This window comes from Ylistrum balloti, unplaced genomic scaffold, assembly GCF_031769215.1.
Source record: "Ylistrum balloti isolate Yb309-2 unplaced genomic scaffold, AGI_CSIRO_Ybal_v1 Utg371108, whole genome shotgun sequence".
Classification (NCBI taxonomy): Eukaryota; Metazoa; Mollusca; class Bivalvia; order Pectinida; family Pectinidae; genus Ylistrum; species Ylistrum balloti.
Window position 1 is genome coordinate 151,167 of NW_026782609.1, and position 15,099 is coordinate 166,265.

The 15,099-nt window shown below is 36.1% G+C and overlaps 1 protein-coding gene across 3 annotated transcripts in view; it reads right to left on the reverse strand.

Annotated features, from left to right (window-relative positions):
* The window catches only part of LOC132560760 (cAMP-dependent protein kinase regulatory subunit), a 106,108-nt gene that overhangs the window by 68,568 nt on the left and 22,441 nt on the right, over window positions 1–15,099 (reverse strand). The gene's annotated exons all lie outside the window — the stretch shown is intronic.

Sequence of the window (15,099 nt, forward strand, 5' to 3'; positions counted from 1 at the left end):
TTCTATTATATACTATGTTCATCTTTCTCAATGTCAAATCTATACAATATATATAATTCCAAAATGTCCCACAAAACAGAACTATCGGTAAATCCTCATTAAAGCAATCAAGTCCTGGAGTTCACAGATGGGAGAAACAAAATATCAATTATTACAGGAACAGCTGTGAAAGTACTGAAAATGATATGGCTTTATACTTGTTAACAGGTAATCCACACAACTTCCATGGAAACTGTGTTAAAACCACACAGCATGAATATATGTGTATATACACACTTCCATGCTTTGCTGAGCTACGTTGACAAGATTTGCTGATTTAATTTCCCAGGCATTGTCCTTGTACATCAATGTCACATCCTACTGGGCAATCATAAATCAAAGATTCCTCTACAGATGAGCCGACCTCCCTACATATATATGCTACTGTTTACATCTGCCACACGTCCTCCCTATATAAGGGCAAGCTGGTCTGTGTAGTTTTATGCCTATAGCCAGACTGTCATTAACAATCCACACAATAAATATGAGAATGTTGCCTCAAGTGTGATGGAGATACTAATTGGTGGGGAGGTGATTACATTATACACTTTCACACATGTGTCCAGTACAATTTACACTGGTCTATGTGCTGAGGAAAAAATTCCAATAACATCAAGTTCTCTGACCATAAATGGCCACTCGATGAACCATTAATAAGAGGACTAAAAGGCTGTAATAATTATACAGTGCTCCACTGTATATTTCTGTAGTAGAGCTGAACAGGGTAGATGCTACGGCATCAGTATAAGAGTTTAGAGGACCCTGACTTGAATCTGTGACCAGGTTAATTAGTTACAGAATCAGTATAAGAGTTTAGAGGACCATGGTTTAAGTCAGTGACAAGGTTAACTAATTATAGTAATCTAAGAGTTTTGAGGACCTTGGGTTGAGTCAGTGACAAAGTTAACTAATTACAGTAGTCTAAGAGTTTTGAGGACCCTGGTTTGAGTCAGTGACAAAGTTAACTAATTACAGTAATCTAAGAGTTTTGAGGACCATGGGTTGAGTCAGTGACAAAGTTAACTAATTACAGTAGTCTAAGAGTTTTGAGGACCCTGGTTTGAGTCAGTGACATGGGTTGAGTCAGTGACAAGGTTAACTAATTATAGTAGTCTAAGAGTTTTGAGGACCCTGGTTTGAGTCAGTGACAAAGTTAACTAATTACAGTAGTCTAAGAGTTTTAAGGACCCTGGTTTGAGTCAGTGACAAAGTTAACTAATTACAGTAGTCTAAGAGTTTTGAGGACCATGGGTTGAGTCAGTGACAAAGTTAACTAATTATGAGTCAGTGACAAAGTTAACTAATTAGTTTTAGACCATGGGTTGAGTCAGTGACAAAGTTAACTAATTATAGTAGTTTAAGAGTTTTGAGGACCATGGGTTGAGTCAGTGACAAGGTTAACTAATTACAGTAGTCTAAGAGTTTCAATGACTCTGGTTTGAGTCAGTGACCAGGTACACACACTGATAGACAACTTTCATTGGTGCTGACATTAGAAATTCACTTGATTGACATGACAATACAGAGTCTTGGTCCCTAAATAATTAAGATGTTGGAATAATGACCCTTTCTCAACAAAATTGAGTTAACACACAAGACGATGGTGTAGAAGAATTCTGCCAATCAGAATGTCAGAATCTTGTAGGAATTGAAATTATTATGTTAAAAGAAGGGAAAAAATCAGAGGCTGTCACGTTAGACCGAGTCAGCCAAGTAATTACTTTATAGAATTTCACAACACAAAGACTGTAATAAATTAGGAACATGTGTAAGAAAGTACTAAAACCTACAAAAACAATGGTAAAGCTATGGCAGCAGATCTGTACGCAACATTCCATTTCTGATTTGTTCATTACCTGCACAGAAAGACATCTTGCTACATAACTCCCCTAAAATCAACAGTGGTCGATGGTTTTAACTAACATAGCTAATAGAACACTATATATAACATTCTAATTTCGTACACATGTGTCACATCTCATTTGAGCAATATCATAACATTAAAGTCAAGAATGCTTGGTCACATGACATGCTGTGATGTGATTTATAATTACAGACCTAAACATCCTACCACCAGTATATACACAACAAACAGCTTACAGCTTAACTGGAATACATTATATCTATACAGGTAACAGGTGTGATATCATTATACCTATACAAGTAGGTGTGGGGTCATTATATCTACACAGGCAATAGGTGTGGGGTCATTATATCTACACAGGTAATAGGTGTGGGGTCATTATATCTACACAGGTAGTAGGTATGGGATCATTATATCTACACAGGTAATAGGTGTGATATCATTATATCTACACAGGTAATAGGTGTGGGATCATTATATCTACACAGGTAATAGGTGTGGGATCATTATATCTACACAGGTAATAGGTGTGATATCATTATATCTACACAGGTAATAGGTGTGGGATCATTATATCTACACAGGTAATAGGTGTGGGATCATTATATCTACACAGGTAGTAGGAATGGGTCATTATACCTACACAGGTAATAGGTGTGATATCATTATATCTACACAGGTAATAGGTGTGGGATCATTATACCTACACAGGTAATAGGTGTGGGATCATTATATCTACACAGGTAATAGGTGTGATATCATTATATCTACACAGGTAATAGGTGTGATATCATTATATCTACACAGGTAATAGGTGTGGGATCATTATATCTACACAGGTAATAGGTGTGATATCATTATATCTACACAGGTAATAGGTATGGGATCATTATACCTACACAGGTAATAGGTGTGATATCATTATATCTACACAGGTAATAGGTATGGGATCATTATATCTACACAGGTAATAGGTGTGGGATCATTATATCTACACAGGTAATAGGTGTGATATCATTATATCTACACAGGTAATAGGTGTGGGATCATTATATCTACACAGGTAATAGGTGTGGGATCATTATATCTACACAGGTAATAGGTGTGGGATCATTATATCTACACAGGTAATAGGTGTGGGATCATTATATCTACACAGGTAATAGGTGTGGGATCATTATATCTACACAGGTAATAGGTGTGATATCATTATATCTACACAGGTAATAGGTGTGATATCATTATATCTACACAGGTAATAGGTGTGATATCATTATATCTACACAGGTAATAGGTGTGGGATCATTATATCTACACAGGTAATAGGTGTGGGATCAGTGTGGGATCATTATATCTACACAGGAAATAGGTGTGGGATCATTATATCTACACAGGAAATAGGTGTGGGATCATTATATCTACACAGGAAATAGGTGTGGGATCATTATATCTACACAGGTAATAGGTGTGGGATCATTATATCTACACAGGAAATAGGTGTGGGATCATTATATCTACACAGGTAATAGGTGTGGGATCATTATATCTACACATGTAATAGGTGTGGGATCATTATATCTACACATGTAATAGGTGTGATATCATTATATCTACACAGGTAATAGGTGTGGGATCATTATATCTACACAGGAAATAGGTGTGATATCATTATATCTACACATGTAATAGGTGTGGGATCATTATATCTACACAGGAAATAGGTGTGATATCATTATATCTACACATGTAATAGGTGTGGGATCATTATATCTACACAGGAAATAGGTGTGGGATCATTATATCTACACAGGTAATAGGTGTGGGATCATTATATCTACACAGGTAATAGGTGTGGGATCATTATATCTACACATGTAATAGGTGTGGGATCATTATATCTACACAGGAAATAGGTGTGATATCATTATATCTACACATGTAATAGGTGTGGGATCATTATATCTACACAGGAAATAGGTGTGATATCATTATATCTACACATGTAATAGGTGTGGGATCATTATATCTACACAGGAAATAGGTGTGATATCATTATATCTACACATGTAATAGGTGTGGGATCATTATATCTACACATGTAATAGGTGTGGGATCATTATATCTACACACGTAATAGGTGTGGGATCATTATATCTACACAGGAAATAGGTGTGATATCATTATATCTACACAGGTAATAGGTGTAGGATCATTATATCTACACAGGTAATAGGTGTGGGATCATTATATCTACACAGGCAATAGGTGTGGGATCATTATATCTACACAGGTAGTAGGTATGGGATCATTATATCTACACATGTAATAGGTGTGGGATCATTATATCTACACAGGTAGTAGGTATGGGTCATTATATCTACACATGTAATAGGTGTGGGATCATTATATCTACACAGGTATTAGGTGTGATATCATTATATCTACACAGGTAATAGGTGTGAGATCATTATATCTACACAGGTAATAGGTGTGGGATCATTATACCTACACAGGTAATAAGTGTGATATCATTATATCTACACAGGTAATAAGTGTGATATCATTATATCTACACAGGTAATAGGTGTGGGATCATTATATCTACACAGGAAATAGGTGTGGGATCATTATATATTTTCAGGTAATAGGATGCAAATCATTATAATGTTACATGTGGAGCAGAAACTACAGGATGCATCACTTTGTAATTTCTGAGTAGGAAATGCTGATGAAATCCTGGGGTTCATATCTCCTGCTTTGTTAGGTAATGATAGCTTCTCAGGAGACCATTTTTCAGACTGGTAAAATGATATGTCTACATGCAACATGAAACATTTACAATCCATAGGCTGTTGAGCACATTATTCAAATAGATGATGTTGACTATTGAGGAAATAGCTGGGAGCTTGATTGACGACCACATCCACATGCTTTTCCCTATAGTGTTATCAAGCTTGAAACATAAACATTGTCACTTGAAACATTTTCTTGTATTGAAACAAGTATTGATGTGTAACATATCAATGATTACCCTGTCATTTTCTTTAGACAACTGACCAGTGTGAAGAGTATTTACATCAGGTATACAGTATATGAGATGACAGTTCGGCTACACTTTAATTCAAACCTAGTAGACTTGTGCTAAAAAAGGACACCGGGACTCATCAACTTTTACACATCTATGACCAGGTTTTAAACAAAGCATAGCAGAACCAACTTCCATGGGATAGAACATTGTAACCAACAAATGTAAAAATGGAACATCACCAATTTGTCCTATTTCCACCATTATTTTACTGCCATCATGCCACACCCATTTTCACCTAAGTGTACATAAGATTATACTACAGCTGAAAAGACTTCTGATTTGATTACTTAATCTCCTACACTGTTAGTGCAAGTAGGCGTCACACATTATCTGATGAAGATGCCTACATAGTTAATCAAAGAATATATATTCAACAAGTAAAGGCTAGCCTTAGGAGGACACATAAAGGCTAGCCTTAGAGGGTCACATAAGGGCTAGCCTTAGAGGGTCAAATAAAGGCTAGTCTTAGAGGGACACATAAGGGCTAGCCTTAGAGGGTCAAATAAAGGCTAGTCTTAGAGGGTCAAATAAAGGCTAGTCTTAGAGGGTCACATAAGGGCTAGCCTTAGAGGGTCACATAAGGGCTAGCATTAGAGGGACAGATAAGGGATAGCCTTAGAGGGACAGATAAGGTCTAGCCTTAGAAGGACACATAAGGGATAATCAAAAGGGACAAATAATCAAAGGATCATCTCAGAGGGACAAACAAGGGATAGTCTCTGAGGGACAAACAAGGGATTGTCTCAGAGGGACAAACCAGGGATAGTCTCAGAGGGACAAACCAGGGATAGTCCCAGAGGGACAAACAAGGGATTGTCTCAGACGGACAAACAAGGGATAGTCTCAGAGGGACAAACAAGGGATAGTCTCAGAGGGACAAACAAGGGATAGTCTCAGAGGGACAAACAAGGGATAGTCTCAGAGGGACAAACAAGGGATAGTCTCAGAGGGACAAACCAAGGCTTGTCTCAGAGGGACAAACCAGGGATTGTCTTAGAAGTGTTAACATGTCAAGTCTTTGTGGGACAAACAAAGAGATTGCCTTAGTAGGGTATATAAAGGCTAGTCATTGAGGGACAAATATTAGGACTACTTTAATAGAGATTATGAAAAGTTATCAACCAAACATTGGTTTATCCAGAGGAGAAAACCAGAATTGGTTTAAGGAGGCCAACAACAACTCTCAACAAGTGATCCAGGGATTGACATCCACCATTATTTGATCAGTCGTTGGTCTTCAAACTTTTTATCTTTTCCATTCTTTTCTGTGTTTTTATTATTCAAAATAATCCATCTGACACTTTTCAACAAATAGTGAAAACAAAAAACAATGTTTAAGGACAGAAAGACAATCGACCACAGACAAAGGGTAATTTGTACAGTCAACCATCTGATGTTGGTGGGCAGAAACAGCAAAAAAAATATATAATTCTAATACAGACAACCCTTTTTGCATACATGGCTCCTATGTGTTCAATACAACAGAGTGAATGAATATCATAAAGACAGTCCACTAAACAAATATTATTGGTACACCAGTCACGACAGCTTTCCCAATAAATGATAATGACAGATTGCTTTCCACACCGAGTTTAACCACACATTTGGTATGGATTCCCCCTAGGAATTCAATTTATATCACTACCATTATCATTGGCCTAAAACCTCAACGCCTACTGAGTTGGTGCATTAAAAGCAGCTCATTTTGTTTAGATCCCACAGGTAAAAATACTACAGGGTACATATTCACATCCCATTGTTTTGTAAGGAATATTCACATCCCATTGTTTTGTAAGGAATTCTACCAGTAGAGAATACTACAGGGTACATATTCACATCCCATTGTTTTGTAAGGAATTCTACCAGTACAGAATAATACTGCAGGGTATATATTTACATCCCATTGTTTTGTAAGGAATTCTACCAGTAGAGAATACTACATGGTACATATTCACATCCCATTGTTTTGTAAGGAATTCTACCAGTAGAGAATACTACAGGGTACATATTCACATCCCATTGTTTTGTAAGGAATTCTACCAGTACAGAATACTACAGGGTATATATTTACATCCCATTGTTTTGTAAGGAATACTACAGGTACAGAATACAACAGGGTACATATTCACATCCCATTGTTTTGTAAGGAATTCTACCAGTACAGAATACTACAGGGTACATATTTACATCCCATTGTTTTGTAAGGAATTCCACAGGTACATAATACTACAGGGTACATATTTACATCCCTTTGTTTTGTAAGGAATACTACAGGGTACATATTCACATCCCTATGCTTTGTAAGGAATCCTACAGGGAACATTGATTTCTAATGAAACTGGAATTTGCCAGGCATCATCACATCTACATTAGTACACATTCACAGGCCATGATTTAATACAGACACACTAATGAATAATGTAGCATATTATTCACTTCAATTAAACCTGTTGATAATACTAGACTAGAAATGCATGGGAATGTTTAACAGAACACGTCCCATGCTAAAGTACACAGGTAGCATTCTCTTGGTTTGTCATGTAGAAAAATTAACATTAACGTATGGTTAATCATGTAAGTAGATCTAATCAGTCTTCTATTACATGTAAAATGCTCCCTAAAGTAAATTCTTGTTGTTAACATTCATCATACATATTAACATATTGACCATGACCTACACATGCAGGAAAATATAACTTGTGATTTTCAGCTCTAATCATAAAATTGTAAAGATGAAAATTTGGCAATAGTACAGTTAATTTATTTACTTCCTGTACTCGCATTGAACACTTTTATTATCCTACTGTATCAACCAATTTAATTATTTTGTTTACATCCCTAGACTTTCATTAAACACGTTCACTATCCTTTCGTATAAAATGTTGTTTTGGGAATAAAGACATAAAGACATGCAGAGTAAAGTAATGATAGAATTCATTATTTTCCCATTAAACAATGTGATATTGGAGCTGATTAGAGTCATACATCATCAGCAGTTAGAGCAGTATCACATCCCTGTATGATTCCATATTGTAGTAAACAAAGTGCACCAAATTCCACACAATTTAACATTATTGCTTTCTACTTGGTGCTAAATTGAGTTTGAACACTTTGTACTGAAAGATAGTGACTTTTGGCTTATTACAGTAGTTTTTTTATGTGTCCAATGTATTATGAAAGAGCAGGGAAAACCCACATTCCTGTCGAGTGCCCCAACCAGGGATCAAACCCCGGTCTATGGCCTGACAATATACAAGCCTCACCAACCAGCTCCTATTACACTACTTCCCATGTTTTTCTTGAGATTTTCTAAATCTCAACCCGAGACTCCACATACCACAACTCCTGGGATTTTGCTGGGCGCCAATATGAATGAACAGGGAAAATATACATTCCTGTTGAGTACCTCCACCAGGAATCGAACTCTGGTCTCAGGCGTAATAACCAACCAGCTCTACTTACTGACCAAAAGAAGCATGCTCTGTCAGCTGAGTGACAGAGACTATATTTAACACTATGTACAAGCCACACCAACTTGCTCCTTTAACAGTATCATAACAATTTACCTCCTCTGCAGCCTGTGACATGTGTTAGAAATAAATATGAGAAAGTCAGTACCATCTTATATTCTTTCAGAAACAAAAGAAGGAAAAATAATAGCTATCAAAGTGGTTTACAGTAGAGTGGCAAAAGACTTCAGGTTAATCGTAAAATGTGCAAAACAAAATGAATTCACTATCTAAACCATAGATAAGGTATATACACTAACCAAGGCCAGCATATCCTTATCAAAACTGACATTAAATGAGTGTGAAATTAACTTTATAATTAAGTGACACATTCATGGATTGCAATCTTTGGATATTGGTGGGTAATATTGCTGAACTGTCTCCTGACAGAGATACTGTGATATTGATGTAGTATTGGAGAATTACCCCCCCCCCCACACCAGAGATACTGTGATATTGATGTAGTATTGGAGAATTACCCCCCCCCCCCCCACACCAGAGATACTGTGATATTGATGTAGTATTGGAGAATTACCCCCCCCCTCCCACACACACACACACACACACACACAAACACCAGAGATACTGTGATATGTTAAGGTGTTAAATTCAAATTATAATAGTAGGAGGGTAAATAGGAACATAATACACGATACAGATTCCAAATGGGATACAAATTGCTTGTTTACCAAGAGTGAAATATAATTATCACTACATCATTGTAACCCCCCAAAATTATCAAATATGAACATTTATCTTGGAATATAACACACTGCCCTACAGTTACAAACGTTCACAGATGTGAACGGAAGTAAAACTACACAAGAAAGGTGTTACTTTGATAGCTTTCACCAACGGTTATAAAGTTTACATTGCCTATTTCAATGGGAATTGGCTTTACTAATCCAATGTTTGTTGTCCAATATAAAAAAAAGGACACTAATCAATACGGATATATCTCACTTACTGCTGAGAGAATTCTCCAATGAGAGACTACTTCAGTAAAACCATCTCGGCATCATTATACTGAAAGTTTCATTGATGTTTTAGATCTTCCTTGTAGTTTACAGATACATTTATACACCATCAGGTTTTGATACCAGAACATACTCCCAGTGGAACTCACTCAGGATACACAATATATTAGATCTATATTCTTCATATACACAACGAATAAACATACCTAAAACAAACAGACTCTCAAACTGACATAACACCGATCTTAAGAAGCTTTGTTAGTTAATAAATTTCATCAAAGGTTGACAAAAAATTACAAAACTTCATCAGGATTTGGGAACTGTTTGTTGACCTACTACATCAGGATCACACCACACACTGTAGAACTGTCCTGCAGCCTGTAATTAAGTTAGAGGGACATTTGTCTGTACACATGTGTGTATCTCCAGAATCCTTGTATTGATTGGTGTAGTACACTGTCAGATCTACCACACTGACTGTTCAACAAGTTTGTACATTCATCTTTATCCTTCACTTGAAATCCTATAAGAAACACCCTCAATACACTTAAATATTTAACTAGGTCAAAGTATACACTCTAATAATCTGTCAACTGAAATCCTGTTAGAAATCAGGTCAATGTATATATACACTAATAAACCCTAACTCACCTGAAATCCTGTAAGAAATTAGGTCAATATATACACTAATAAACCCTAACTCACCTAAAATCCTGTTAGAAATCAGGTCAATCTATATATATACACTAATAAACCCTAACTCACCTGAAATCCTGTAAGAAATTAGGTCAATATATACACTAATAAACCCTAACTCACCTAAAATCCTGTTAGAAATCAGGTCAATCTATATATACACTAATAAACCCTAACTAATAAACCCTAACTCACCTCACAGGTCAATCTATATATATACTAATAAACCCTAATTCACCTGAAATCCTCACCTGAAATCCTGTAAGAAATTAGGTCAATATATACACTAATAAACCCTAACTCACCTAAAATCCTGTTAGAAATCAGGTCAATCTATATATACACTAATAAACCCTAACTCACCTGAAATCCTGTAAGAAATCAGGTCAATGTATATATATACACTAATAAACCCTAATTCACCTGAAATCCTGTAAGAAATTAGGTCAATATATACACTAATAAACCCTAATTCACCTAAAATCCTGTTAGAAATTAGGTCAATCTATATATATACTAATAAACCCTAATTCACCTGAAATCCTGTAAGAAATTAGGTCAATATATACACTAATAAACCCTAACTCACCTGAAATCCTGTAAGAAATTAGGTCAATATATACACTAATAAACCCTAATTCACCTAAAATCCTGTAAGAAATTAGGTCAATATATACACTAATAAACCCTAATTCACCTGAAATCCTGTAAGAAATTAGGTCAATATATACACTAATAAACCCTAATTCACCTGAAATCCTGTAAGAAATTAGGTCAATATATACACTAATAAACCCTAATTCACCTGAAATCCTGTAAGAAATTAGGTCAATATATACACTAATAAACCCTAATTCACCTAAAATCCTGTTAGAAATCAGGTCAATCTATATATACACTAATAAACAATATATACACTAATAAACCCTAACTCACCTGAAATCCTGTAAGAAATTAGGTCAATATATACACTAATAAACCCTAATTCACCTAAAATCCTGTTAGAAATTAGGTCAATATATACACTAATAAACCCTAATTCACCTAAAATCCTGTTAGAAATCAGGTCAATCTATATATACACTAATAAACCCTAACTCACCTGAAATCCTGTAAGAAATCAGGTCAATGTATATACTCTAATAATTTGTACCTCACCTAGAATCCTATAAGAAACATAAATCACTATATTCCAAGTAGGTCAATATCATCCACACAATGTGGCTATTACCTATATAGGTGAAGGAATACACTCTACCACACTTTATCCTACTTTTGTTTTACCTCCAAGTCTTCATATGTACAGTTAAGAACTGTCTTCTGAAATAGAAAACTTCAAAACTGCAAAATACCTCAGCAATCTGATACACTAAGTTACTGTTAATTTTTCAAAACAAAACCACTGTGTTTTTGCAATCAACTGCATACGAGCTAATAGGCTACCAGCCCCTAAGTATGGTAAAGAAATATCCCACACATTTGTCTACAAGCTTATCTCCCCTTCCTATGTAGTTTCGAATCAGACATATCTATGAGATCAGAACTAAAAGACTGATTTAATGTTGTAGAGACAGTGGCCAGCCTAACTCAACCAGTACCTCAGCTAGATAAGCCAATGATATTTTTAGCTGAAAACAGTATGCAAATATTTATTTAGCAGCATATGCCAGAACATTACAAATTCCTATTATATTTGAGAAAACCCCGTGATTAATGAGTAAAGGAAATAAAATATTGCTTAAACTGACATCATAAATATCAATCAATGATGCAATACTCATCCAAGATTACTTTAACACACAGTAATTCATTTCCATTATGATGCAACCAAATGAGTAAAACAATTTATCTGCAGAAACAGATTCCCATCTGACAGGAACAAATGTAGAAATATATGATTCACACTAATACACTGAATGTGGAGCAATTAACCCTGTCAAAACTAAAGCTCAATCCTGTACACTGTGTGTAGAGCACTGACCCAGACATAAACTAAAGCTCAATCCTGTACATTGTGTGTAGAGCACTGACCCAGACATAAACAAAAGCTCAATCCTGTACACTGTGTGTAGAGCACTGACCCAGACATAAACAAAAGCTCAATCCTGTACACTGTGTGTAGAGCACTGACCCAGACATAAACAAAAGCTCAATCCTGTACACTGTGAGTAGAGTATAGTCCCAAACATAAACTAAAGCTCAATCCTGTACACTGTGTGTAGAGCACTGACCCAGACATAAACAAAAGCTCAATCCTGTACACTGTGTGTAGAGCACTGACCCAGACATAAACTAAAGCTCAATCCTGTACACTGTGTGTAGAGCACTGACCCAGACATAAACTAAAGCTCAATCCTGTACACTGCGTGTAGAGTATAGACCCAGACATAAACAAAAGCTCAATCCTGTACACTGTGTGTAGAGCACTGACCCAGACATAAACAAAAGCTCAATCCTGTACACTGTGTGTAGAGTATAGACCCAGACATAAACTAAAGCTCAATCCTGTACACTGTGTGTAGAGCACTGACCCAGACATAAACAAAAGCTCAATCCTGTACACTGTGTGTAGAGCACTGACCCAGACATAAACAAAAGCTCAATCCTGTACACTGTGTGTAGAGTATAGACCCAGACATAAACTAAAGCTCAATCCTGTACACTGTGTGTAGAGCACTGACCCAGACATAAACTAAAGCTCAATCCTGTACCCTGTATGTAGAGTATAGACCCAGACATAAACTAAAGCTCAATCCTGTACACTGTGTGTAGAGTATAGACCCAGACATAAACTAAAGCTCAATCCTGTACACTGTGTGTAGAGTATAGTCCCAGACATAAATTAAAGCTCAATCCTGTACACTGTGTGTAGAGCACTGACCCAGACAAAAAATAAAGCTCAATCCTGTACACTGTGTGTAGAGCACTGACCCAGACATAAACAAAAGCTCAATCCTGTACACTGTGTGTAGAGCACTGACCCAGACATAAACTAAAGCTTAATCCTGTACACTGTGTGTAGAGCACTGACCCAGACATAAACTAAAGCTCAATCCTGTACACTGTGTGTAGAGCACTGACCCAGACATAAACTAAAGCTCAATCCTGTACACTGTATGTAGAGTATAGACCCAGACATAAACTAAAGCTCAATCCTGTACCCTGTGTGTAGAGTATAGACCCAGACATAAACTAAAGCTCAATCCTGTACACTGTGTGTAGAGTATAGACCCAGACATAAACTAAAGCTCTATCCTGTACACTGTGTGTAGAGCACTGACCCAGACAAAACCTAAAGCTCAATCCTGTAACTGTGTGTCCTGTACACTGTGTGTGAGTATAGTCCCAGACATAAACTAAAGCTCAATCCTGTACACTGTGTGTAGAGCACTGACCCAGACATAAACTAAAGCTCAATCCTGTACACTGTGTGTAGAGCACTGACCCAGACATAAACTAAAGCTCAATCCTGTACACTGTGTGTAGAGCACTGACCCAGACATAAACTAAAGCTCAATCCTGTACACTGTGTGTAGAGTATAGTCCCAGACATAAACTAAAGCTCAATCCTGTACACTGTGTGTAGAGCACTGACCCAGACAAAAACTAAAGCTCAATCCTGTACACTGTGTGTAGAGTATAGTCCCAGACATAAACTAAAGCTCAATCCTGTACACTGTGTGTAGAGCACTGACCCAGACATAAACTAAAGCTCAATCCTGTACACTGTGTGTAGAGCACTGACCCAGACAAAAACTAAAGCTCAATCCTGTACACTGTGTGTAGAGCACTGACCCAGACATAAACTAAAGCTCAAAGCTTTGACAGAGACAAAAACTAAAGCTCAATCCTTATATCACATTAAGTGTGCATACAGATAATAAATACTATTTAATAAATACTATTTAAAAGTTACTAATCCATTTACATAAACAGTAAAATAAATGTTGTTTTCAATATCATTACACCATTTTAAACAATAGTTGTTACATGAACTCTGGTAATACTGAGGTGTTGCTCCCCAGTCTACTGACAGTGGGAATTGACAAAATTCTGGCAAACTGAATAATTCATCAACATTTCCATTGAAAGAGAATGAGCCTGTAAATCTATATTGAATATCTGCTATAAAACAGCCTGTAACTCTTATTTATGGCCTATCAGCTTCAAAATGCAACAAGCATTATTCTAGTAAACAGCTGAAACCCAGTTTTACTCACAAATTGTGCTTTGTTACATTATAAATAAACATTGACATATTTGTTGTAAAGCTTATTACAGCCAAGCTGTTCTCCAATCACCACTTGTTACAGACAGCAGTCGACCAACATCAGGCCAAACAAATGCCATCTAGTTTATAGTTTATCCAGAATTAAAGATAAATTTACTGATTTCAACAAATCTAAAGCTTTATCCTTTTGATACATTACACAGGAATTAACAAGGAACTAAGTTTTGTACTGTCATTCACATGTCTCTGACCATTGATGGTATTGATCTGAGACGATACACTGATGCCAAACTAAATATTGACCAGCATAAGGAAAGTAAACTGGTATGTTCCTACACCACACTACCGAAAGAAATGGCCTCATGTGATTCATCAGCTGTAAACTACAAGTTATTTCTTTTTGAAGTTTTGAATTGCACCTTGTTCAGGGGAGAGAAATTACAACTTAATTCAAATCTTTAAATCAGTGAGTGGCATTAATAATGCATTTTACTCAAATGTTTACACTGTGTTAGCTTATTTACCAAATATTTACATATTTACCATGTGTTAACAATAATCACCTAGTATTAATATATTTACCCTGTGTTAACATGTTTACCCTCTGTTAATATAATGCATTCTATTAAAATGTTTACATTGCGTTAACTTATTTACCAAATATTTACATATTTTCCATGAGTTAACACATTTAC